The sequence below is a fragment of the Oncorhynchus clarkii genome, unplaced genomic scaffold (genome assembly GCF_045791955.1).
Source record: "Oncorhynchus clarkii lewisi isolate Uvic-CL-2024 unplaced genomic scaffold, UVic_Ocla_1.0 unplaced_contig_754_pilon_pilon, whole genome shotgun sequence".
NCBI lineage: Eukaryota > Metazoa > Chordata > Actinopteri > Salmoniformes > Salmonidae > Oncorhynchus > Oncorhynchus clarkii.
In genome coordinates, this window is record NW_027258315.1 from 59,150 (window position 1) to 84,611 (window position 25,462).

General features: G+C 38.9%; 5 non-coding genes across 5 annotated transcripts; all 5 read left to right on the forward strand.

Moving 5' to 3' along the window:
* The first annotated feature begins 5,671 nt into the window (after nt 1-5,671).
* LOC139396621 (5S ribosomal RNA) lies at nt 5,672-5,790 on the forward strand. The gene has a single exon (XR_011630797.1). It is a non-coding gene; the product is annotated as a 5S ribosomal RNA (ribosomal RNA).
* A 14,705-nt stretch (nt 5,791-20,495) lies between these two features.
* Nucleotides 20,496-20,614, forward strand: LOC139396622 (5S ribosomal RNA). Its single transcript, XR_011630798.1, has one exon. It is a non-coding gene; the product is annotated as a 5S ribosomal RNA (ribosomal RNA).
* A 1,192-nt stretch (nt 20,615-21,806) lies between these two features.
* Nucleotides 21,807-21,925, forward strand: LOC139396623 (5S ribosomal RNA). Its single transcript, XR_011630799.1, has one exon. It is a non-coding gene; the product is annotated as a 5S ribosomal RNA (ribosomal RNA).
* Nucleotides 21,926-23,124: 1,199 nt separating this feature from the next.
* On the forward strand, nt 23,125-23,243 carry LOC139396624 (5S ribosomal RNA). Its single transcript, XR_011630800.1, has one exon. It is a non-coding gene; the product is annotated as a 5S ribosomal RNA (ribosomal RNA).
* Nucleotides 23,244-24,430: 1,187 nt separating this feature from the next.
* LOC139396625 (5S ribosomal RNA) lies at nt 24,431-24,549 on the forward strand. Its single transcript, XR_011630801.1, has one exon. It is a non-coding gene; the product is annotated as a 5S ribosomal RNA (ribosomal RNA).
* Nucleotides 24,550-25,462: the final 913 nt, after the last annotated feature.

A 25,462-nucleotide genomic window follows, 5' to 3' on the forward strand; every position in this document is an offset into this window, starting at 1 on the left:
CAGAAGACGAATGAAATAGGGAGCAGTATGGACTCAGCAATAAGAAGAGGGAGCTTTCAGGAGGAGGGGGGGAGTGGGCTGGGTGGAGGAACTGGGGACTCACAGATTTTGGGGGGGACCTCGGGCTATGTGGGTGCCTCGGAAGAAGGTGAAGTGGAGGGGAGTGAGATGCTGACAATAATACAGGAAACGCAAATGGATACAGAAAGCACAACAGGCACTAGAAAGAAGAGTTTAAGTTACGTGGAAGAGATGGATTTAGAATCCATTTCAGATTCAGATGACATGGAACAGATTGACAGAAAATGGGAGGGCTACAGGAAGAGGAAAGCGGTGGCGGAGGCGAAAAAGGATAGAAAAGGAAGAAAACATGACAACAGATAGAGGTAAATGAGAAAATATGTATTATTTTTACTATTTATTGGAATGGTTAATTTTATGTCAATCAATGCAAACGGTTTAAGAACAATGGAAAAATTTCAAAGAATTGTAAAAATGGAGAATTCCGATATTTTATGTCTTCAAGAAACACATTGGGACAACGTATGTATTTTAGAAGTAAGAAAAATATGGAGAGATTTTATTTTTGTTAACAATGGTAGGGGGAATTCAAGTGGTGTTGCAATTTTATTGAGGAAGGATGTAGTAGAGAATGTGAAACATATATATAATGATAATAACGGGAGGATTTTAATTTTAGATTTTGAATATATGAATATGGTTTTTAGAATTATAAATATTTATGCTCCTAATACTGAAATAGAGCGCAAAGATTTATTTTTAGAATTAGGGAAATGGTGTGAGGGGAACTGTATTGTAGTTGGGGATTTTAATATTAAAATGGATAGACTGGATATGACAAGGGGAGCTATTTTTAGAAGTGATGTATCTAGGGGGGTTTTAAAGAAGATGATGTTAGAAAAAGGAATGATTGATATGTGGAGAGAGGAAAATCCAGACAAAAGAGAATTTTCTAGAAGGCAGGTGGTTTTAGGGGTTTTGAAACAAACTAGGATTGATCTGGTTTTAGTAAAAGAAGGTTTGAGGAATTTTATGAAAGCTATTAAGTATGTTTTTACAACTTTTAGTGATCATGCAGGTTTAACATTTTCAGTGGGTTTAGATGAGGAAAGAACAGGGGGTGGGATATGGTGTATGAATGCAGGGTATTTAGAAGATGAGGAATATGGGAAACACCTTAAATCTTTGATAGCATGTGAAATAGAGGATAAGCGGAAAGAGAATGATAAGTGTTTATGGTGGGACAAGGTTAAGGAAAAAATAAAAGTTTTTAGTATAAGATATGCAAGGAAAAAGCGAGGAAGGATGAAAAGAGAAGAAAATGAGTTGAGGGCTAGATTGGATGAAGAAATGGGGAAGTGTGACAGTGAACCTAATTATAATGTAAACGTTTTTAGATTTAAAAGCAAAATTGAGTAAATATGAAATAGATAAGTGTAAGGGTGCAATTATAAGAAGTAGGGCAAAGTATGTTTTAGAGGGGGAGAAATGTACTTCATTTTTTCTTGGTTTAGAGAAGAATAAACAGAGGAGAACATATATTAGAGAGATTGAAAATGTAAAGGGTGAAGTTGTTAATGATTATGTAGAGATATTAGAAACAGTGCAGAATTTTTATAAGGATTTATTTAAGAAAGGGGAGGTGGATGAGGGGTGTGTAAAGGAGATATTGAATAGTGTGGATGTGCAAATTAATGTAGAGGATAAACAAATGTGTGATGGGAAGATAACAGTGAATGAAGTTAAAGATGCGATTAGGGGGTTACAAGTAAATAAGAGTCCTGGTGTGGATGGAATAATTGCAGAATTTTATAAAGTATATGAAAGTTTTTTAGCACCTATTTTATTGGAAGTTTATCAATATATGGAGGATAATAATAGTGTTTCAGAATCTATGGTGACAGGGCTGATAACGATTTTATATAAAAATAAGGGGAGCAAATTGAAACTGGAGAATTATAGGCCAATTAGTTTGTTAAATTCGGATTATAAGATTTTAGCTAAGATCCTGGCAAATAGAATGAAGCAAGTTTTAAATGATATTATAGCACCTACACAGAATTATAGTGTGCCTGGTAGAGATATTGCCGATACAATTAATACGATTAGAGATGTGATAAATAAAATGAATCATGATAAGATGGGGGGAATAGTTTTAAGCATAGATTTAAATAAAGCCTTTGATAGGGTAGAGCATGATTTTATGTTTAGGGTAATGGATAAATATGGTTTTGGTAATAGAATAATAGGATGGATAAAATTATTATATAAGAAGGCAAAAAGTAGGGTGAAGTGTAATGGGGTTTTAACTGATTCTTTTATTCTTGAGAGATCTGTGAGACAGGGATGCCCTTTATCAGCTTTATTATTTGTTTTATCGGTAACCTTTAGCAGCATTTTTAAAAAAAGATCATCTTATAAATTGTGTACAGACTCCACAAGGAGGTTTTAGTTTGATTCATCAATACGCAGATGATACCACTATAACAGTTAGAGATGAGGGAAGTGTAAAAAGGGTGATGGAGTGTTTTAAAGTATATGGACAAGCATCAGGGGCAAAGGTTAATATGGAGAAGTCAGTTGTAATGTATATTGGGAAGATTAATGAGGGGAATTTTACTTTTAAGGTGGTAAAAGATTATTTTAAGGTGTTAGGAGTGTTTTTAGGGGTGAATGAAATAGAAGCTAGGGATTTGACATGGAGTGGTGTGATAAATAAAGTTAGGAAGGTAGTAAATATGTGGAGGGGGAGGTCTTTGAAGTTAAAAGGGAAAGTCATTGTGATAAATTCCTTGTTGATGTCAATTTTTATTTATGTAATGAATGTTTTGGATATGCCAGAATGGGTTTTATCTGAAATGAATAAGATCTTAGTTGATTTTTTATGGGACGGGAAGGGGGTGAAAATAGCTTTTAAAACTTTGATTGCAGGTTATGAGGAGGGGGGTTTGAAGTTGGTGGATTTAAGGGTAAGGAAAATAGCAATAAGAGTGAAAATGGTAAGGAAATATTTATATGGTGAATTGGATTATGGGTGGAAAAGGTTTTTTAAAGAGTATTTGAATAAGGTTGGGAGGATTGGGGATAATGGTTTATTGATGTGTGTGAAACAGGAAATGTTAGAAAATATACCGTTGTTTTATAAAGAAGTGTTTGGGGCTTGGGGGCAATTTTTACCAAATATTTCTTATGAATGTACCATCTTAGAAAACATTTTAAATCAGCCGATATTTTTAAATCCAAAGATCAAGTCTAAAGATATGACGTTGTTTTGTAAATACTTTATGAGGGCTGGGATGAGGCAGATAGGTGACATAGTATATGAGGTAATTCCTGGGTTCCTTCCGTTGCAGGCAATATATGATAATGTGGTTGAAATAGATGAAGAGATTAGTAAAACTACAGTGGAGAATATGTACAAGAAAATATTAGGATGTATTCCTGGGGAGTGGGTGATTTTAATAAATAAAGAGGTGGCTAAAAGATCTAGGGGTTTACCGGTTTTATATTGTGAAAGTAATGGGGAGAAACATGATTTATCAGGGTTAAAAGTTAAAATGGTTTATAGTAAATGTATTTTAAAAGAGATAAAAGTTCCTGCATCGGAAAAAGTGTGGTCAAGGGTGTTTGCAAATATGGATGTGAAATCAATATGGAAGAATGTAAATGTAAAATATAATTCTATAGAGTGTGAAGACAATGATTTTAAATTGAAACATAATAGGATTTTTACAAATGTGGTTTTGCATCAAATAAATAGGGATATTAAAAGAGAATGTGATATTTGTGGTACGGGGGTGGAACATTTTATGCACTTTTTCGTTGAATGTAGCAGGTTAAAAGATTTTCATGAGTTTTTAAAAGGGCTTTTAGTAAAACATTGGGGGGAGGAGATTTTTAATGGGGTGGAATGGAGGAGATTCTTTCTTTTTGGTATTAATGGGAAAAGTAAAGTTTTGAATTTTAATTTGGTTAATTATGTTTTAAGTCATGCTAGATATGCTGTAAGACAAAGAAGGAATATGGGTCATTATGAAGGGAAATGTGTGAGTGTGGAAGGTCTTTTTAGGAGGACTTTAGAAAATGATACAGAGATAATATATAAATACGGGGGAGGAAATTTTGAAAAACTGTTTGTGTGGGGGAGTACTTTTATTGAAATAATGTCAAATGGGAAACTTGCATTTAATTATTAATTGGAATTAGTGAATGACTGTGTTTTAAATTGGTTTTCTTCTATTACTCTTCTGATGTTATTAAAAGGGTGAATTGTTCATCCTTAATTATTACTGACTGAATGTTGCAAATATTGTACGATTTTTCATAATAAAAAAAAAAAAAAAAAAAAAAAAAAAAAAATACGCCCGATCTCGTCCGATCTCGGAAGCTAAGCAGGGTCGGGCCTGGTTAGTACTTGGATGGGAGACCGCCTGGGAATACCAGGTGCTGTAAGCTTTTTGCTCCAGTAGAGGGTACTCTTGTGTCATGCGTGGAGCAACTGCCTTTTATTTATCGCCCTAATAATGTTGTGTCTTTTTATTGGACTACATGCAGTTTGTTAGTGCTGCCCTGCCCTGATCAAATCCAATCATGGACAGTGCGTTTCCCTCGAAATGTAGGCACTACATTCAGCATTTGTTTTTAGACTGTCAATGTCTGTCGTCCATTAGGGCCCTGTAAAATCCCTTCAATGTTTTGCCTGACCCCCCCCCCCCCAAAAAAAAAAAATTCCAACCTCTCCTCCGTTTACATTTCCCGGTTTACCGTTTATCCCTGCTTCTCCAGGTTTGCGCTCTCAAAAGCACACCTTTTTAATCGAAATATAACACGATTGGATGTTCTATGTCCACGACAACATTTAAAACCCTAGCAGGAGACCACTTTTGAGGTCTGGGAAAAATTGAAGACATATCGATTTTGGGGTGTAGTTACCCTTTAAACGCAAGTGTGCGCCAGGAAGAGACCTTTGTTTGGTTAAGCGGTGTTGCTGTAGCGCTCATGTGATTGCGGAGTTTGCAAAACAAATGGCCACTGGATGGATGCAAATAATGATGATATAATTCTGCCAAGCTGGCATAGGCTACTTTGCAGTTAACATTTCATTGAGAAGGTTTTTGTGGGAAGCCTTTCCTTCTCTACCAGAAGAAGGTAATCATTAGCCTCAACGCTAACGGCTACACAAAGTGTAGACCTGCGCGCGCTCCGCACGCATGCGCACAGAAACTGGGCAGTCCTGTGCTGTTTCTGAAAGTTGCGTGGAAATAGGAATCACTGATGCATTTTGTTGATGATGTCTAATGATTCTCTTGGGCAAATGAATGCATTTTCTAACAAGTTGAAAGGATTTAGTTGATTTCCTCCTTAGTTCAAAACATTTTTGAATATTGTTGAATTTCGGTTTAAAGTCTGGATTCCGTGATTCCGTGTGGGCGCGCCGTATTATATAGGGCCCTAGTCCATGAAGTTGTCATAAGTGTGAACATAGGATATGCCCCCCCCCCCCCCCCCACAAGAGTGAAATATATGGGCTGGAAAGGAAATGTAAGCAAGGTTTGAGCTTTGTCAGTGTGTCACAACGTGGACATTTCTCTGTCTCCCGATGAATGAGCGGCACATTGACTTTATATAGTGTACCAAGAGAGTTCCCTTCGCTTACGGCCATACCAGCCTGAATACGCCCGATCTCGTCCGATCTCGGAAGCTAAGCAGGGTCGGGCCTGGTTAGTACTTGGATGGGAGACCGCCTGGGAATACCAGGTGCTGTAAGCTTTTTGCTCCAGTAGAGGGTACTCTTGTGTCATGCGTGGAGCAACTGCCTTTTATTTATCGCCCTAATAATGTTGTGTCTTTTTATTGGACTACATGCAGTTTGTTAGTGCTGCCCTGCCCTGATCAAATCCAATCATGGACAGTGCGTTTCCCTCGAAATGTAGGCACTACATTCAGCATTTGTTTTTAGACTGTCAATGTCTGTCGTCCATTAGGGCCCTGTAAAATCCCTTCAATGTTTTGCCTGACCCCCCCCCCCCCCCAAAAAAAAATTCCAACCTCTCCTCCGTTTACATTTCCCGGTTTACCGTTTATCCCTGCTTCTCCAGGTTTGCGCTCTCAAAAGCAAACCTTTTTAATCGAAATATAACACGATTGGATGTTCTATGTCCACGACAACATTTAAAACCCTAGCAGGAGACCACTTTTGAGGTCTGGGAAAAATTGAAGACATATCGATTTTGGGGTGTAGTTACCCTTTAAACGCAAGTGTGCGCCAGGAAGAGACCTTTGTTTGGTTAAGCGGTGTTGCTGTAGCGCTCATGTGATTGCGGAGTTTGCAAAACAAATGGCCACTGGATGGATGCAAATAATGATGATATAATTCTGCCAAGCTGGCATAGGCTACTTTGCAGTTAACATTTCATTGAGAAGGTTTTTGTGGGAAGCCTTTCCTTCTCTACCAGAAGAAGGTAATCATTAGCCTCAACGCTAACGGCTACACAAAGTGTAGACCTGCGCGCGCTCCGCACGCATGCGCACAGAAACTGGGCAGTCCTGTGCTGTTTCTGAAAGTTGCGTGGAAATAGGAATCACTGATGCATTTTGTTGATGATGTCTAATGATTCTCTTGGGCAAATGAATGCATTTTCTAACAAGTTGAAAGGATTTAGTTGATTTCCTCCTTAGTTCAAAACATTTTTGAATATTGTTGAATTTCGGTTTAAAGTCTGGATTCCGTGATTCCGTGTGGGCGCGCCGTATTATATAGGGCCCTAGTCCATGAAGTTGTCATAAGTGTGAACATAGGATATGCCCCCCCCCCCCCCACAAGAGTGAAATATATGGGCTGGAAAGGAAATGTAAGCAAGGTTTGAGCTTTGTCAGTGTGTCACAACGTGGACATTTCTCTGTCTCCCGATGAATGAGCGGCACATTGACTTTATATAGTGTACCAAGAGAGTTCCCTTCGCTTACGGCCATACCAGCCTGAGTGAGCACTTCCTGTTTGGAAAGTGAGACAGGTGTTGGTAATTAAGTCGTGAGTGAGTGAGTGTTTGTTTGCTTGAGAGCTTTTTTGGTTATTTTCAACGTTTTTTGAAGTATAATTTAGATTTTTGGCATTTGAACAAGTTTAAGTTTGGTTCGTTTTTTCCCCCTTTGCAGTTTTGCTGCTTGGGGGAGAGTTTTTTGGGTTAAGGTTTTTTACAATGACGGACAACATGGCAATGGCTAATGGAACGGACAAAGACAAAGAAAATGCTCAACGGAAGAAAAATGGAGATGAAGGAGAGATGAAATATGGCAAAGAATTTACGGTGGCAGTGGAGTTGATGGGAGAAGATAGGGTCACGACGATGGAATTACTACGTGCGATTAAAGAGGTGTGTGGAGAGGTGGTGGGATGTAGAGTAAAAGGAGAAAGAAAGTATGAGGTCACGATGAGAAATGGAAAAGGAAAAGAGCGCTTAATGGATGGATTTATGATTAAAGAAACAAGAATTATGGCAAGAGACATGGTTTCCAATGAACTTATAGTCTCTTTTATGAATTTGCCTGTGTATATGGAAGACAACGCTATATTGGCCAAGCTAGGTAGCTGGGGTGTATCAGCAGTCTCTGAAATCAGGAGGAGAGTTTGGCCAGGGACGGAGATAGCAGATGGAACAAGATACTGCAAAGTGAAATTTACGGACACTGTGAAATCATTGCCGTACTCTACAAGGTTTGACACACTTGAAGGAGGAGAGTACTTTAGAGTCATTCATGACAAGCAGGTCAGAGTTTGTAGGCTCTGTATTCAGCCTGGTCACATTTTGAAGGACTGCCCTGAATTCAAATGTTATAAGTGTGGGAAGCAAGGGCATTATGCAAGAGAATGTGTAGGTGGAAAGGAAAGGGCATTTTGCGAAGGATGTCGCATGAGAACTGACGAGTGCAACTGTGGAGAGGTTGTGAATGAGGAGAGGAGCCAGGATCTCTTTGTGGAGACTGATGTATCACCGAGACCAGAAGAAGATGATGGAGGAGAGGACGTGGTGGAGGGTGGAGAGACGGAGAACGCAAGAAGGGAGAAGATCGAACAGAAGACGAATGAAATAGGGAGCAGTATGGACTCAGCAATAAGAAGAGGGAGCTTTCAGGAGGAGGGGGGGAGTGGGCTGGGTGGAGGAACTGGGGACTCACAGATTTTGGGGGGGACCTCGGGCTATGTGGGTGCCTCGGAAGAAGGTGAAGTGGAGGGGAGTGAGATGCTGACAATAATACAGGAAACGCAAATGGATACAGAAAGCACAACAGGCACTAGAAAGAAGAGTTTAAGTTACGTGGAAGAGATGGATTTAGAATCCATTTCAGATTCAGATGACATGGAACAGATTGACAGAAAATGGGAGGGCTACAGGAAGAGGAAAGCGGTGGCGGAGGCGAAAAAGGATAGAAAAGGAAGAAAACATGACAACAGATAGAGGTAAATGAGAAAATATGTATTATTTTTACTATTTATTGGAATGGTTAATTTTATGTCAATCAATGCAAACGGTTTAAGAACAATGGAAAAATTTCAAAGAATTGTAAAAATGGAGAATTCCGATATTTTATGTCTTCAAGAAACACATTGGGACAACGTATGTATTTTAGAAGTAAGAAAAATATGGAGAGATTTTATTTTTGTTAACAATGGTAGGGGGAATTCAAGTGGTGTTGCAATTTTATTGAGGAAGGATGTAGTAGAGAATGTGAAACATATATATAATGATAATAACGGGAGGATTTTAATTTTAGATTTTGAATATATGAATATGGTTTTTAGAATTATAAATATTTATGCTCCTAATACTGAAATAGAGCGCAAAGATTTATTTTTAGAATTAGGGAAATGGTGTGAGGGGAACTGTATTGTAGTTGGGGATTTTAATATTAAAATGGATAGACTGGATATGACAAGGGGAGCTATTTTTAGAAGTGATGTATCTAGGGGGGTTTTAAAGAAGATGATGTTAGAAAAAGGAATGATTGATATGTGGAGAGAGGAAAATCCAGACAAAAGAGAATTTTCTAGAAGGCAGGTGGTTTTAGGGGTTTTGAAACAAACTAGGATTGATCTGGTTTTAGTAAAAGAAGGTTTGAGGAATTTTATGAAAGCTATTAAGTATGTTTTTACAACTTTTAGTGATCATGCAGGTTTAACATTTTCAGTGGGTTTAGATGAGGAAAGAACAGGGGGTGGGATATGGTGTATGAATGCAGGGTATTTAGAAGATGAGGAATATGGGAAACACCTTAAATCTTTGATAGCATGTGAAATAGAGGATAAGCGGAAAGAGAATGATAAGTGTTTATGGTGGGACAAGGTTAAGGAAAAAATAAAAGTTTTTAGTATAAGATATGCAAGGAAAAAGCGAGGAAGGATGAAAAGAGAAGAAAATGAGTTGAGGGCTAGATTGGATGAAGAAATGGGGAAGTGTGACAGTGAACCTAATTATAATGTAGAAACGTTTTTAGATTTAAAAGCAAAATTGAGTAAATATGAAATAGATAAGTGTAAGGGTGCAATTATAAGAAGTAGGGCAAAGTATGTTTTAGAGGGGGAGAAATGTACTTCATTTTTTCTTGGTTTAGAGAAGAATAAACAGAGGAGAACATATATTAGAGAGATTGAAAATGTAAAGGGTGAAGTTGTTAATGATTATGTAGAGATATTAGAAACAGTGCAGAATTTTTATAAGGATTTATTTAAGAAAGGGGAGGTGGATGAGGGGTGTGTAAAGGAGATATTGAATAGTGTGGATGTGCAAATTAATGTAGAGGATAAACAAATGTGTGATGGGAAGATAACAGTGAATGAAGTTAAAGATGCGATTAGGGGGTTACAAGTAAATAAGAGTCCTGGTGTGGATGGAATAATTGCAGAATTTTATAAAGTATATGAAAGTTTTTTAGCACCTATTTTATTGGAAGTTTATCAATATATGGAGGATAATAATAGTGTTTCAGAATCTATGGTGACAGGGCTGATAACGATTTTATATAAAAATAAGGGGAGCAAATTGAAACTGGAGAATTATAGGCCAATTAGTTTGTTAAATTCGGATTATAAGATTTTAGCTAAGATCCTGGCAAATAGAATGAAGCAAGTTTTAAATGATATTATAGCACCTACACAGAATTATAGTGTGCCTGGTAGAGATATTGCCGATACAATTAATACGATTAGAGATGTGATAAATAAAATGAATCATGATAAGATGGGGGGAATAGTTTTAAGCATAGATTTAAATAAAGCCTTTGATAGGGTAGAGCATGATTTTATGTTTAGGGTAATGGATAAATATGGTTTTGGTAATAGAATAATAGGATGGATAAAATTATTATATAAGAAGGCAAAAAGTAGGGTGAAGTGTAATGGGGTTTTAACTGATTCTTTTATTCTTGAGAGATCTGTGAGACAGGGATGCCCTTTATCAGCTTTATTATTTGTTTTATCGGTGGAACCTTTAGCAGCATTTTTAAAAAAAGATCATCTTATAAATTGTGTACAGACTCCACAAGGAGGTTTTAGTTTGATTCATCAATACGCAGATGATACCACTATAACAGTTAGAGATGAGGGAAGTGTAAAAAGGGTGATGGAGTGTTTTAAAGTATATGGACAAGCATCAGGGGCAAAGGTTAATATGGAGAAGTCAGTTGTAATGTATATTGGGAAGATTAATGAGGGGAATTTTACTTTTAAGGTGGTAAAAGATTATTTTAAGGTGTTAGGAGTGTTTTTAGGGGTGAATGAAATAGAAGCTAGGGATTTGACATGGAGTGGTGTGATAAATAAAGTTAGGAAGGTAGTAAATATGTGGAGGGGGAGGTCTTTGAAGTTAAAAGGGAAAGTCATTGTGATAAATTCCTTGTTGATGTCAATTTTTATTTATGTAATGAATGTTTTGGATATGCCAGAATGGGTTTTATCTGAAATGAATAAGATCTTAGTTGATTTTTTATGGGACGGGAAGGGGGTGAAAATAGCTTTTAAAACTTTGATTGCAGGTTATGAGGAGGGGGGTTTGAAGTTGGTGGATTTAAGGGTAAGGAAAATAGCAATAAGAGTGAAAATGGTAAGGAAATATTTATATGGTGAATTGGATTATGGGTGGAAAAGGTTTTTTAAAGAGTATTTGAATAAGGTTGGGAGGATTGGGGATAATGGTTTATTGATGTGTGTGAAACAGGAAATGTTAGAAAATATACCGTTGTTTTATAAAGAAGTGTTTGGGGCTTGGGGGCAATTTTTACCAAATATTTCTTATGAATGTACCATCTTAGAAAACATTTTAAATCAGCCGATATTTTTAAATCCAAAGATCAAGTCTAAAGATATGACGTTGTTTTGTAAATACTTTATGAGGGCTGGGATGAGGCAGATAGGTGACATAGTATATGAGGTAATTCCTGGGTTCCTTCCGTTGCAGGCAATATATGATAATGTGGTTGAAATAGATGAAGAGATTAGTAAAACTACAGTGGAGAATATGTACAAGAAAATATTAGGATGTATTCCTGGGGAGTGGGTGATTTTAATAAATAAAGAGGTGGCTAAAAGATCTAGGGGTTTACCGGTTTTACATTGTGAAAGTAATGGGGAGAAACATGATTTATCAGGGTTAAAAGTTAAAATGGTTTATAGTAAATGTATTTTAAAAGAGATAAAAGTTCCTGCATCGGAAAAAGTGTGGTCAAGGGTGTTTGCAAATATGGATGTGAAATCAATATGGAAGAATGTAAATGTAAAATATAATTCTATAGAGTGTGAAGACAATGATTTTAAATTGAAACATAATAGGATTTTTACAAATGTGGTTTTGCATCAAATAAATAGGGATATTAAAAGAGAATGTGATATTTGTGGTACGGGGGTGGAACATTTTATGCACTTTTTCGTTGAATGTAGCAGGTTAAAAGATTTTCATGAGTTTTTAAAAGGGCTTTTAGTAAAACATTGGGGGGAGGAGATTTTTAATGGGGTGGAATGGAGGAGATTCTTTCTTTTTGGTATTAATGGGAAAAGTAAAGTTTTGAATTTTAATTTGGTTAATTATGTTTTAAGTCATGCTAGATATGCTGTAAGACAAAGAAGGAATATGGGTCATTATGAAGGGAAATGTGTGAGTGTGGAAGGTCTTTTTAGGAGGACTTTAGAAAATGATACAGAGATAATATATAAATACGGGGGAGGAAATTTTGAAAAACTGTTTGTGTGGGGGAGTACTTTTATTGAAATAATGTCAAATGGGAAACTTGCATTTAATTATTAATTGGAATTAGTGAATGACTGTGTTTTAAATTGGTTTTCTTCTATTACTCTTCTGATGTTATTAAAAGGGTGAATTGTTCATCCTTAATTATTACTGACTGAATGTTGCAAATATTGTACGATTTTTCATAATAAAAAAAAAAAAAAAAAAAAAAAAAAAAAATACGCCCGATCTCGTCCGATCTCGGAAGCTAAGCAGGGTCGGGCCTGGTTAGTACTTGGATGGGAGACCGCCTGGGAATACCAGGTGCTGTAAGCTTTTTGCTCCAGTAGAGGGTACTCTTGTGTCATGCGTGGAGCAACTGCCTTTTATTTATCGCCCTAATAATGTTGTGTCTTTTTATTGGACTACATGCAGTTTGTTAGTGCTGCCCTGCCCTGATCAAATCCAATCATGGACAGTGCGTTTCCCTCGAAATGTAGGCACTACATTCAGCATTTGTTTTTAGACTGTCAATGTCTGTCGTCCATTAGGGCCCTGTAAAATCCCTTCAATGTTTTGCCTGACCCCCCCCCCCCCCCCCAAAAAAAAAATTCCAACCTCTCCTCCGTTTACATTTCCCGGTTTACCGTTTATCCCTGCTTCTCCAGGTTTGCGCTCTCAAAAGCACACCTTTTTAATCGAAATATAACACGATTGGATGTTCTATGTCCACGACAACATTTAAAACCCTAGCAGGAGACCACTTTTGAGGTCTGGGAAAAATTGAAGACATATCGATTTTGGGGTGTAGTTACCCTTTAAACGCAAGTGTGCGCCAGGAAGAGACCTTTGTTTGGTTAAGCGGTGTTGCTGTAGCGCTCATGTGATTGCGGAGTTTGCAAAACAAATGGCCACTGGATGGATGCAAATAATGATGATATAATTCTGCCAAGCTGGCATAGGCTACTTTGCAGTTAACATTTCATTGAGAAGGTTTTTGTGGGAAGCCTTTCCTTCTCTACCAGAAGAAGGTAATCATTAGCCTCAACGCTAACGGCTACACAAAGTGTAGACCTGCGCGCGCTCCGCACGCATGCGCACAGAAACTGGGCAGTCCTGTGCTGTTTCTGAAAGTTGCGTGGAAATAGGAATCACTGATGCATTTTGTTGATGATGTCTAATGATTCTCTTGGGCAAATGAATGCATTTTCTAACAAGTTGAAAGGATTTAGTTGATTTCCTCCTTAGTTCAAAACATTTTTGAATATTGTTGAATTTCGGTTTAAAGTCTGGATTCCGTGATTCCGTGTGGGCGCGCCGTATTATATAGGGCCCTAGTCCATGAAGTTGTCATAAGTGTGAACATAGGATATGCCCCCCCCCCCCCCCACAAGAGTGAAATATATGGGCTGGAAAGGAAATGTAAGCAAGGTTTGAGCTTTGTCAGTGTGTCACAACGTGGACATTTCTCTGTCTCCCGATGAATGAGCGGCACATTGACTTTATATAGTGTACCAAGAGAGTTCCCTTCGCTTACGGCCATACCAGCCTGAGTGAGCACTTCCTGTTTGGAAAGTGAGACAGGTGTTGGTAATTAAGTCGTGAGTGAGTGAGTGTTTGTTTGCTTGAGAGCTTTTTTGGTTATTTTCAACGTTTTTTGAAGTATAATTTAGATTTTTGGCATTTGAACAAGTTTAAGTTTGGTTCGTTTTTTCCCCCTTTGCAGTTTTGCTGCTTGGGGGAGAGTTTTTTGGGTTAAGGTTTTTTACAATGACGGACAACATGGCAATGGCTAATGGAACGGACAAAGACAAAGAAAATGCTCAACGGAAGAAAAATGGAGATGAAGGAGAGATGAAATATGGCAAAGAATTTACGGTGGCAGTGGAGTTGATGGGAGAAGATAGGGTCACGACGATGGAATTACTACGTGCGATTAAAGAGGTGTGTGGAGAGGTGGTGGGATGTAGAGTAAAAGGAGAAAGAAAGTATGAGGTCACGATGAGAAATGGAAAAGGAAAAGAGCGCTTAATGGATGGATTTATGATTAAAGAAACAAGAATTATGGCAAGAGACATGGTTTCCAATGAACTTATAGTCTCTTTTATGAATTTGCCTGTGTATATGGAAGACAACGCTATATTGGCCAAGCTAGGTAGCTGGGGTGTATCAGCAGTCTCTGAAATCAGGAGGAGAGTTTGGCCAGGGACGGAGATAGCAGATGGAACAAGATACTGCAAAGTGAAATTTACGGACACTGTGAAATCATTGCCGTACTCTACAAGGTTTGACACACTTGAAGGAGGAGAGTACTTTAGAGTCATTCATGACAAGCAGGTCAGAGTTTGTAGGCTCTGTATTCAGCCTGGTCACATTTTGAAGGACTGCCCTGAATTCAAATGTTATAAGTGTGGGAAGCAAGGGCATTATGCAAGAGAATGTGTAGGTGGAAAGGAAAGGGCATTTTGCGAAGGATGTCGCATGAGAACTGACGAGTGCAACTGTGGAGAGGTTGTGAATGAGGAGAGGAGCCAGGATCTCTTTGTGGAGACTGATGTATCACCGAGACCAGAAGAAGATGATGGAGGAGAGGACGTGGTGGAGGGTGGAGAGACGGAGAACGCAAGAAGGGAGAAGATCGAACAGAAGACGAATGAAATAGGGAGCAGTATGGACTCAGCAATAAGAAGAGGGAGCTTTCAGGAGGAGGGGGGGAGTGGGCTGGGTGGAGGAACTGGGGACTCACAGATTTTGGGGGGGACCTCGGGCTATGTGGGTGCCTCGGAAGAAGGTGAAGTGGAGGGGAGTGAGATGCTGACAATAATACAGGAAACGCAAATGGATACAGAAAGCACAACAGGCACTAGAAAGAAGAGTTTAAGTTACGTGGAAGAGATGGATTTAGAATCCATTTCAGATTCAGATGACATGGAACAGATTGACAGAAAATGGGAGGGCTACAGGAAGAGGAAAGCGGTGGCGGAGGCGAAAAAGGATAGAAAAGGAAGAAAACATGACAACAGATAGAGGTAAATGAGAAAATATGTATTATTTTTACTATTTATTGGAATGGTTAATTTTATGTCAATCAATGCAAACGGTTTAAGAACAATGGAAAAATTTCAAAGAATTGTAAAAATGGAGAATTCCGATATTTTATGTCTTCAAGAAACACATTGGGACAACGTATGTATTTTAGAAGTAAGAAAAATATGGAGAGATTTTATTTTTGTTAACAATGGTAGGGGGAATTCAAGTGGTGTTGCAATTTTATTGAGGAAGGATGTAGTAGAGAATGTGAAACATATATATAATGATAATAACGGGAGGATTTTAATTTTAGATTTTGAATATATGAATATGGTTTTTAGAATTATAAATATTTATGCTCCTAATACTGAAATAGAGCGCAAAGATTTATTTTTAGAATTAGGGAAATGGTGTGAGGGGAACTGTATTGTAGTTGGGGATTTTAATATTAAAATGGATAGACTGGATATGACAAGGGGAGCTATTTTTAGAAGTGATGTATCTAGGGGGGTTTTAAAGAAGATGATGTTAGAAAAAGGAATGATTGATATGTGGAGAGAGGAAAATCCAGACAAAAGAGAATTTTCTAGAAGGCAGGTGGTTTTAGGGGTTTTGAAACAAACTAGGATTGATCTGGTTTTAGTAAAAGAAGGTTTGAGGAATTTTATGAAAGCTATTAAGTATGTTTTTACAACTTTTAGTGATCATGCAGGTTTAACATTTTCAGTGGGTTTAGATGAGGAAAGAACAGGGGGTGGGATATGGTGTATGAATGCAGGGTATTTAGAAGATGAGGAATATGGGAAACACCTTAAATCTTTGATAGCATGTGAAATAGAGGATAAGCGGAAAGAGAATGATAAGTGTTTATGGTGGGACAAGGTTAAGGAAAAAATAAAAGTTTTTAGTATAAGATATGCAAGGAAAAAGCGAGGAAGGATGAAAAGAGAAGAAAATGAGTTGAGGGCTAGATTGGATGAAGAAATGGGGAAGTGTGACAGTGAACCTAATTATAATGTAGAAACGTTTTTAGATTTAAAAGCAAAATTGAGTAAATATGAAATAGATAAGTGTAAGGGTGCAATTATAAGAAGTAGGGCAAAGTATGTTTTAGAGGGGGAGAAATGTACTTCATTTTTTCTTGGTTTAGAGAAGAATAAACAGAGGAGAACATATATTAGAGAGATTGAAAATGTAAAGGGTGAAGTTGTTAATGATTATGTAGAGATATTAGAAACAGTGCAGAATTTTTATAAGGATTTATTTAAGAAAGGGGAGGTGGATGAGGGGTGTGTAAAGGAGATATTGAATAGTGTGGATGTGCAAATTAATGTAGAGGATAAACAAATGTGTGATGGGAAGATAACAGTGAATGAAGTTAAAGATGCGATTAGGGGGTTACAAGTAAATAAGAGTCCTGGTGTGGATGGAATAATTGCAGAATTTTATAAAGTATATGAAAGTTTTTTAGCACCTATTTTATTGGAAGTTTATCAATATATGGAGGATAATAATAGTGTTTCAGAATCTATGGTGACAGGGCTGATAACGATTTTATATAAAAATAAGGGGAGCAAATTGAAACTGGAGAATTATAGGCCAATTAGTTTGTTAAATTCGGATTATAAGATTTTAGCTAAGATCCTGGCAAATAGAATGAAGCAAGTTTTAAATGATATTATAGCACCTACACAGAATTATAGTGTGCCTGGTAGAGATATTGCCGATACAATTAATACGATTAGAGATGTGATAAATAAAATGAATCATGATAAGATGGGGGGAATAGTTTTAAGCATAGATTTAAATAAAGCCTTTGATAGGGTAGAGCATGATTTTATGTTTAGGGTAATGGATAAATATGGTTTTGGTAATAGAATAATAGGATGGATAAAATTATTATATAAGAAGGCAAAAAGTAGGGTGAAGTGTAATGGGGTTTTAACTGATTCTTTTATTCTTGAGAGATCTGTGAGACAGGGATGCCCTTTATCAGCTTTATTATTTGTTTTATCGGTGGAACCTTTAGCAGCATTTTTAAAAAAAGATCATCTTATAAATTGTGTACAGACTCCACAAGGAGGTTTTAGTTTGATTCATCAATACGCAGATGATACCACTATAACAGTTAGAGATGAGGGAAGTGTAAAAAGGGTGATGGAGTGTTTTAAAGTATATGGACAAGCATCAGGGGCAAAGGTTAATATGGAGAAGTCAGTTGTAATGTATATTGGGAAGATTAATGAGGGGAATTTTACTTTTAAGGTGGTAAAAGATTATTTTAAGGTGTTAGGAGTGTTTTTAGGGGTGAATGAAATAGAAGCTAGGGATTTGACATGGAGTGGTGTGATAAATAAAGTTAGGAAGGTAGTAAATATGTGGAGGGGGAGGTCTTTGAAGTTAAAAGGGAAAGTCATTGTGATAAATTCCTTGTTGATGTCAATTTTTATTTATGTAATGAATGTTTTGGATATGCCAGAATGGGTTTTATCTGAAATGAATAAGATCTTAGTTGATTTTTTATGGGACGGGAAGGGGGTGAAAATAGCTTTTAAAACTTTGATTGCAGGTTATGAGGAGGGGGGTTTGAAGTTGGTGGATTTAAGGGTAAGGAAAATAGCAATAAGAGTGAAAATGGTAAGGAAATATTTATATGGTGAATTGGATTATGGGTGGAAAAGGTTTTTTAAAGAGTATTTGAATAAGGTTGGGAGGATTGGGGATAATGGTTTATTGATGTGTGTGAAACAGGAAATGTTAGAAAATATACCGTTGTTTTATAAAGAAGTGTTTGGGGCTTGGGGGCAATTTTTACCAAATATTTCTTATGAATGTACCATCTTAGAAAACATTTTAAATCAGCCGATATTTTTAAATCCAAAGATCAAGTCTAAAGATATGACGTTGTTTTGTAAATACTTTATGAGGGCTGGGATGAGGCAGATAGGTGACATAGTATATGAGGTAATTCCTGGGTTCCTTCCGTTGCAGGCAATATATGATAATGTGGTTGAAATAGATGAAGAGATTAGTAAAACTACAGTGGAGAATATGTACAAGAAAATATTAGGATGTATTCCTGGGGAGTGGGTGATTTTAATAAATAAAGAGGTGGCTAAAAGATCTAGGGGTTTACCGGTTTTATATTGTGAAAGTAATGGGGAGAAACATGATTTATCAGGGTTAAAAGTTAAAATGGTTTATAGTAAATGTATTTTAAAAGAGATAAAAGTTCCTGCATCGGAAAAAGTGTGGTCAAGGGTGTTTGCAAATATGGATGTGAAATCAATATGGAAGAATGTAAATGTAAAATATAATTCTATAGAGTGTGAAGACAATGATTTTAAATTGAAACATAATAGGATTTTTACAAATGTGGTTTTGCATCAAATAAATAGGGATATTAAAAGAGAATGTGATATTTGTGGTACGGGGGTGGAACATTTTATGCACTTTTTCGTTGAATGTAGCAGGTTAAAAGATTTTCATGAGTTTTTAAAAGGGCTTTTAGTAAAACATTGGGGGGAGGAGATTTTTAATGGGGTGGAATGGAGGAGATTCTTTCTTTTTGGTATTAATGGGAAAAGTAAAGTTTTGAATTTTAATTTGGTTAATTATGTTTTAAGTCATGCTAGATATGCTGTAAGACAAAGAAGGAATATGGGTCATTATGAAGGGAAATGTGTGAGTGTGGAAGGTCTTTTTAGGAGGACTTTAGAAAATGATACAGAGATAATATATAAATACGGGGGAGGAAATTTTGAAAAACTGTTTGTGTGGGGGAGTACTTTTATTGAAATAATGTCAAATGGGAAACTTGCATTTAATTATTAATTGGAATTAGTGAATGACTGTGTTTTAAATTGGTTTTCTTCTATTACTCTTCTGATGTTATTAAAAGGGTGAATTGTTAAAAAATAAAAAAAAAAATAAAAAAAAATACGCCCGATCTCGTCCGATCTCGGAAGCTAAGCAGGGTCGGGCCTGTTTAGTACTTGGATGGGAGACCGCCTGGGAATACCAGGTGCTGTAAGCTTTTTGCTCCAGTAGAGGGTACTCTTGTGTCATGCGTGGAGCAACTGCCTTTTATTTATCGCCCTAATAATGTTGTGTCTTTTTATTGGACTACATGCAGTTTGTTAGTGCTGCCCTGCCCTGATCAAATCCAATCATGGACAGTGCGTTTCCCTCGACATGTAGGCACTACATTCAGCATTTGTTTTTAGACTGTCAATGTCTGTCGTCCATTAGGGCCCGTTAAAATCCCTTCAATGTTTTGCCTGACCCCCCCCCCCCCAAAAAAAAATTCCAACCTCTCCTCCGTTTACATTTCCCGGTTTACCGTTTATCCCTGCTTCTCCAGGTTTGCGCTCTCAAAAGCACACCTTTTTAATCGAAATATAACACGATTGGATGTTCTATGTCCACGACAACATTTAAAACCCTAGCAGGAGACCACTTTTGAGGTCTGGGAAAAATTGAAGACATATCGATTTTGGGGTGTAGTTACCCTTTAAACGCAAGTGTGCGCCAGGAAGAGACCTTTGTTTGGTTAAGCGGTGTTGCTGTAGCGCTCATGTGATTGCGGAGTTTGCAAAACAAATGGCCACTGGATGGATGCAAATAATGATGATATAATTCTGCCAAGCTGGCATAGGCTACTTTGCAGTTAACATTTCATTGAGAAGGTTTTTGTGGGAAGCCTTTCCTTCTCTACCAGAAGAAGGTAATCATTAGCCTCAACGCTAACGGCTACACAAAGTGTAGACCTGCGCGCGCTCCGCACGCATGCGCACAGAAACTGGGCAGTCCTGTGCTGTTTCTGAAAGTTGCGTGGAAATACGAATCACTGATGCATTTTGTTGATGATGTCTAATGATTCTCTTGGGCAAATGAATGCATTTTCTAACAAGTTGAAAGGATTTTGTTGATTTCCTCCTTAGTTCAAAACATTTTTGAATATTGTTGAATTTCGGTTTAAAGTCTGGATTCCGTGATTCCGTGTGGGCGCGCCGTATTATATAGGGCCCTAGTCCATGAAGTTGTCATAAGTGTGAACATAGGATATGCCCCCCCCCCCCCCCCCCACAAGAGTGAAATATATGGGCTGGAAAGGAAATGTAAGCAAGGTTTGAGCTTTGTCAGTGTGTCACAACGTGGACATTTCTCTGTCTCCCGATGAATGAGCGGCACATTGACTTTATATAGTGTACCAAGAGAGTTCCCTTCGCTTACGGCCATACCAGCCTGAATACGCCCGATCTCGTCCGATCTCGGAAGCTAAGCAGGGTCGGGCCTGGTTAGTACTTGGATGGGAGACCGCCTGGGAATACCAGGTGCTGTAAGCTTTTTGCTCCAGTAGAGGGTACTCTTGTGTCATGCGTGGAGCAACTGCCTTTTATTTATCGCCCTAATAATGTTGTGTCTTTTTATTGGACTACATGCAGTTTGTTAGTGCTGCCCTGCCCTGATCAAATCCAATCATGGACAGTGCGTTTCCCTCGAAATGTAGGCACTACATTCAGCATTTGTTTTTAGACTGTCAATGTCTGTCGTCCATTAGGGCCCTGTAAAATCCCTTCAATGTTTTGCCTGACCCCCCCCCCCCCCCCCAAAAAAAAAATTCCAACCTCTCCTCCGTTTACATTTCCCGGTTTACCGTTTATCCCTGCTTCTCCAGGTTTGCGCTCTCAAAAGCACACCTTTTTAATCGAAATATAACACGATTGGATGTTCTATGTCCACGACAACATTTAAAACCCTAGCAGGAGACCACTTTTGAGGTCTGGGAAAAATTGAAGACATATCGATTTTGGGGTGTAGTTACCCTTTAAACGCAAGTGTGCGCCAGGAAGAGACCTTTGTTTGGTTAAGCGGTGTTGCTGTAGCGCTCATGTGATTGCGGAGTTTGCAAAACAAATGGCCACTGGATGGATGCAAATAATGATGATATAATTCTGCCAAGCTGGCATAGGCTACTTTGCAGTTAACATTTCATTGAGAAGGTTTTTGTGGGAAGCCTTTCCTTCTCTACCAGAAGAAGGTAATCATTAGCCTCAACGCTAACGGCTACACAAAGTGTAGACCTGCGCGCGCTCCGCACGCATGCGCACAGAAACTGGGCAGTCCTGTGCTGTTTCTGAAAGTTGCGTGGAAATACGAATCACTGATGCATTTTGTTGATGTCTAATGATTCTCTTGGGCAAATGAATGCATTTTCTAACAAGTTGAAAGGATTTAGTTGATTTCCTCCTTAGTTCAAAACATTTTTGAATATTGTTGAATTTCGGTTTAAAGTCTGGATTCCGTGATTCCGTGTGGGCGCGCCGTATTATATAGGGCCCTAGTCCATGAAGTTGTCATAAGTGTGAACATAGGATATGCCCCCCCCCCCCCCCACAAGAGTGAAATATATGGGCTGGAAAGGAAATGTAAGCAAGGTTTGAGCTTTGTCAGTGTGTCACAACGTGGACATTTCTCTGTCTCCCGATGAATGAGCGGCACATTGACTTTATATAGTGTACCAAGAGAGTTCCCTTCGCTTACGGCCATACCAGCCTGAATACGCCCGATCTCGTCCGATCTCGGAAGCTAAGCAGGGTCGGGCCTGGTTAGTACTTGGATGGGAGACCGCCTGGGAATACCAGGTGCTGTAAGCTTTTTGCTCCAGTAGAGGGTACTCTTGTGTCATGCGTGGAGCAACTGCCTTTTATTTATCGCCCTAATAATGTTGTGTCTTTTTATTGGACTACATGCAGTTTGTTAGTGCTGCCCTGCCCTGATCAAATCCAATCATGGACAGTGCGTTTCCCTCGAAATGTAGGCACTACATTCAGCATTTGTTTTTAGACTGTCAATGTCTGTCGTCCATTAGGGCCCTGTAAAATCCCTTCAATGTTTTGCCTGACCCCCCCCCCCCCCCCCCCCAAAAAAAATTCCAACCTCTCCTCCGTTTACATTTCCCGGTTTACCGTTTATCCCTGCTTCTCCAGGTTTGCGCTCTCAAAAGCACACCTTTTTAATCGAAATATAACACGATTGGATGTTCTATGTCCACGACAACATTTAAAACCCTAGCAGGAGACCACTTTTGAGGTCTGGGAAAAATTGAAGACATATCGATTTTGGGGTGTAGTTACCCTTTAAACGCAAGTGTGCGCCAGGAAGAGACCTTTGTTTGGTTAAGCGGTGTTGCTGTAGCGCTCATGTGATTGCGGAGTTTGCAAAACAAATGGCCACTGGATGGATGCAAATAATGATGATATAATTCTGCCAAGCTGGCATAGGCTACTTTGCAGTTAACATTTCATTGAGAAGGTTTTTGTGGGAAGCCTTTCCTTCTCTACCAGAAGAAGGTAATCATTAGCCTCAACGCTAACGGCTACACAAAGTGTAGACCTGCGCGCGCTCCGCACGCATGCGCACAGAAACTGGGCAGTCCTGTGCTGTTTCTGAAAGTTGCGTGGAAATAGGAATCACTGATGCATTTTGTTGATGATGTCTAATGATTCTCTTGGGCAAATGAATGCATTTTCTAACAAGTTGAAAGGATTTTGTTGATTTCCTCCTTAGTTCAAAACATTTTTGAATATTGTTGAATTTCGGTTTAAAGTCTGGATTCCGTGATTCCGTGTGGGCGCGCCGTATTATATAGGGCCCTAGTCCATGAAGTTGTCATAAGTGTGAACATAGGATATGCCCCCCCCCCCCCCCCCCACAAGAGTGAAATATATGGGCTGGAAAGGAAATGTAAGCAAGGTTTGAGCTTTGTCAGTGTGTCACAACGTGGACATTTCTCTGTCTCCCGATGAATGAGCGGCACATTGACTTTATATAGTGTACCAAGAGAGTTCCCTTCGCTTACGGCCATACCAGCCTGAATACGCCCGATCTCGTCCGATCTCGGAAGCTAAGCAGGGTCGGGCCTGGTTAGTACTTGGATGGGAGACCGCCTGGGAATACCAGGTGCTGTAAGCTTTTTGCTCCAGTAGAGGGTACTCTTGTGTCATGCGTGGAGCAACTGCCTTTTATTTATCGCCCTAATAATGTTGTGTCTTTTTATTGGACTACATGCAGTTTGTTAGTGCTGCCCTGCCCTGATCAAATCCAATCATGGACAGTGCGTTTCCCTCGAAATGTAGGCACTACATTCAGCATTTGTTTTTAGACTGTCAATGTCTGTCGTCCATTAGGGCCCTGTAAAATCCCTTCAATGTTTTGCCTGACCCCCCCCCCCCCCAAAAAAAAAAATTCCAACCTCTCCTCCGTTTACATTTCCCGGTTTACCGTTTATCCCTGCTTCTCCAGGTTTGCGCTCTCAAAAGCACACCTTTTTAATCGAAATATAACACGATTGGATGTTCTATGTCCACGACAACATTTAAAACCCTAGCAGGAGACCACTTTTGAGGTCTGGGAAAAATTGAAGACATATCGATTTTGGGGTGTAGTTACCCTTTAAACGCAAGTGTGCGCCAGGAAGAGACCTTTGTTTGGTTAAGCGGTGTTGCTGTAGCGCTCATGTGATTGCGGAGTTTGCAAAACAAATGGCCACTGGATGGATGCAAATAATGATGATATAATTCTGCCAAGCTGGCATAGGCTACTTTGCAGTTAACATTTCATTGAGAAGGTTTTTGTGGGAAGCCTTTCCTTCTCTACCAGAAGAAGGTAATCATTAGCCTCAACGCTAACGGCTACACAAAGTGTAGACCTGCGCGCGCTCCGCACGCATGCGCACAGAAACTGGGCAGTCCTGTGCTGTTTCTGAAAGTTGCGTGGAAATACGAATCACTGATGCATTTTGTTGATGTCTAATGATTCTCTTGGGCAAATGAATGCATTTTCTAACAAGTTGAAAGGATTTAGTTGATTTCCTCCTTAGTTCAAAACATTTTTGAATATTGTTGAATTTCGGTTTAAAGTCTGGATTCCGTGATTCCGTGTGGGCGCGCCGTATTATATAGGGCCCTAGTCCATGAAGTTGTCATAAGTGTGAACATAGGATATGCCCCCCCCCCCCACAAGAGTGAAATATATGGGCTGGAAAGGAAATGTAAGCAAGGTTTGAGCTTTGTCAGTGTGTCACAACGTGGACATTTCTCTGTCTCCCGATGAATGAGCGGCACATTGACTTTATATAGTGTACCAAGAGAGTTCCCTTCGCTTACGGCCATACCAGCCTGAATACGCCCGATCTCGTCCGATCTCGGAAGCTAAGCAGGGTCGGGCCTGGTTAGTACTTGGATGGGAGACCGCCTGGGAATACCAGGTGCTGTAAGCTTTTTGCTCCAGTAGAGGGTACTCTTGTGTCATGCGTGGAGCAACTGCCTTTTATTTATCGCCCTAATAATGTTGTGTCTTTTTATTGGACTACATGCAGTTTGTTAGTGCTGCCCTGCCCTGATCAAATCCAATCATGGACAGTGCGTTTCCCTCGAAATGTAGGCACTACATTCAGCATTTGTTTTTAGACTGTCAATGTCTGTCGTCCATTAGGGCCCGTTAAAATCCCTTCAATGTTTTGCCTGACCCCCCCCCCCCCCCCCCCAAAAAAAATTCCAACCTCTCCTCCGTTTACATTTCCCGGTTTACCGTTTATCCCTGCTTCTCCAGGTTTGCGCTCTCAAAAGCACACCTTTTTAATCGAAATATAACACGATTGGATGTTCTATGTCCACGACAACATTTAAAACCCTAGCAGGAGACCACTTTTGAGGTCTGGGAAAAATTGAAGACATATCGATTTTGGGGTGTAGTTACCCTTTAAACGCAAGTGTGCGCCAGGAAGAGACCTTTGTTTGGTTAAGCGGTGTTGCTGTAGCGCTCATGTGATTGCGGAGTTTGCAAAACAAATGGCCACTGGATGGATGCAAATAATGATGATATAATTCTGCCAAGCTGGCATAGGCTACTTTGCAGTTAACATTTCATTGAGAAGGTTTTTGTGGGAAGCCTTTCCTTCTCTACCAGAAGAAGGTAATCATTAGCCTCAAAGCTAACGGCTACACAAAGTGTAGACCTGCGTGCGCTCCGCACGCATGCGCACAGAAACTGGGCAGTCCTGTGCTGTTTCTGAAAGTTGCGTGGAAATAGGAATCACTGATGCATTTTGTTGATGATGTCTAATGATTCTCTTGGGCAAATGAATGCATTTTCTAACAAGTTGAAAGGATTTTGTTGATTTCCTCCTTAGT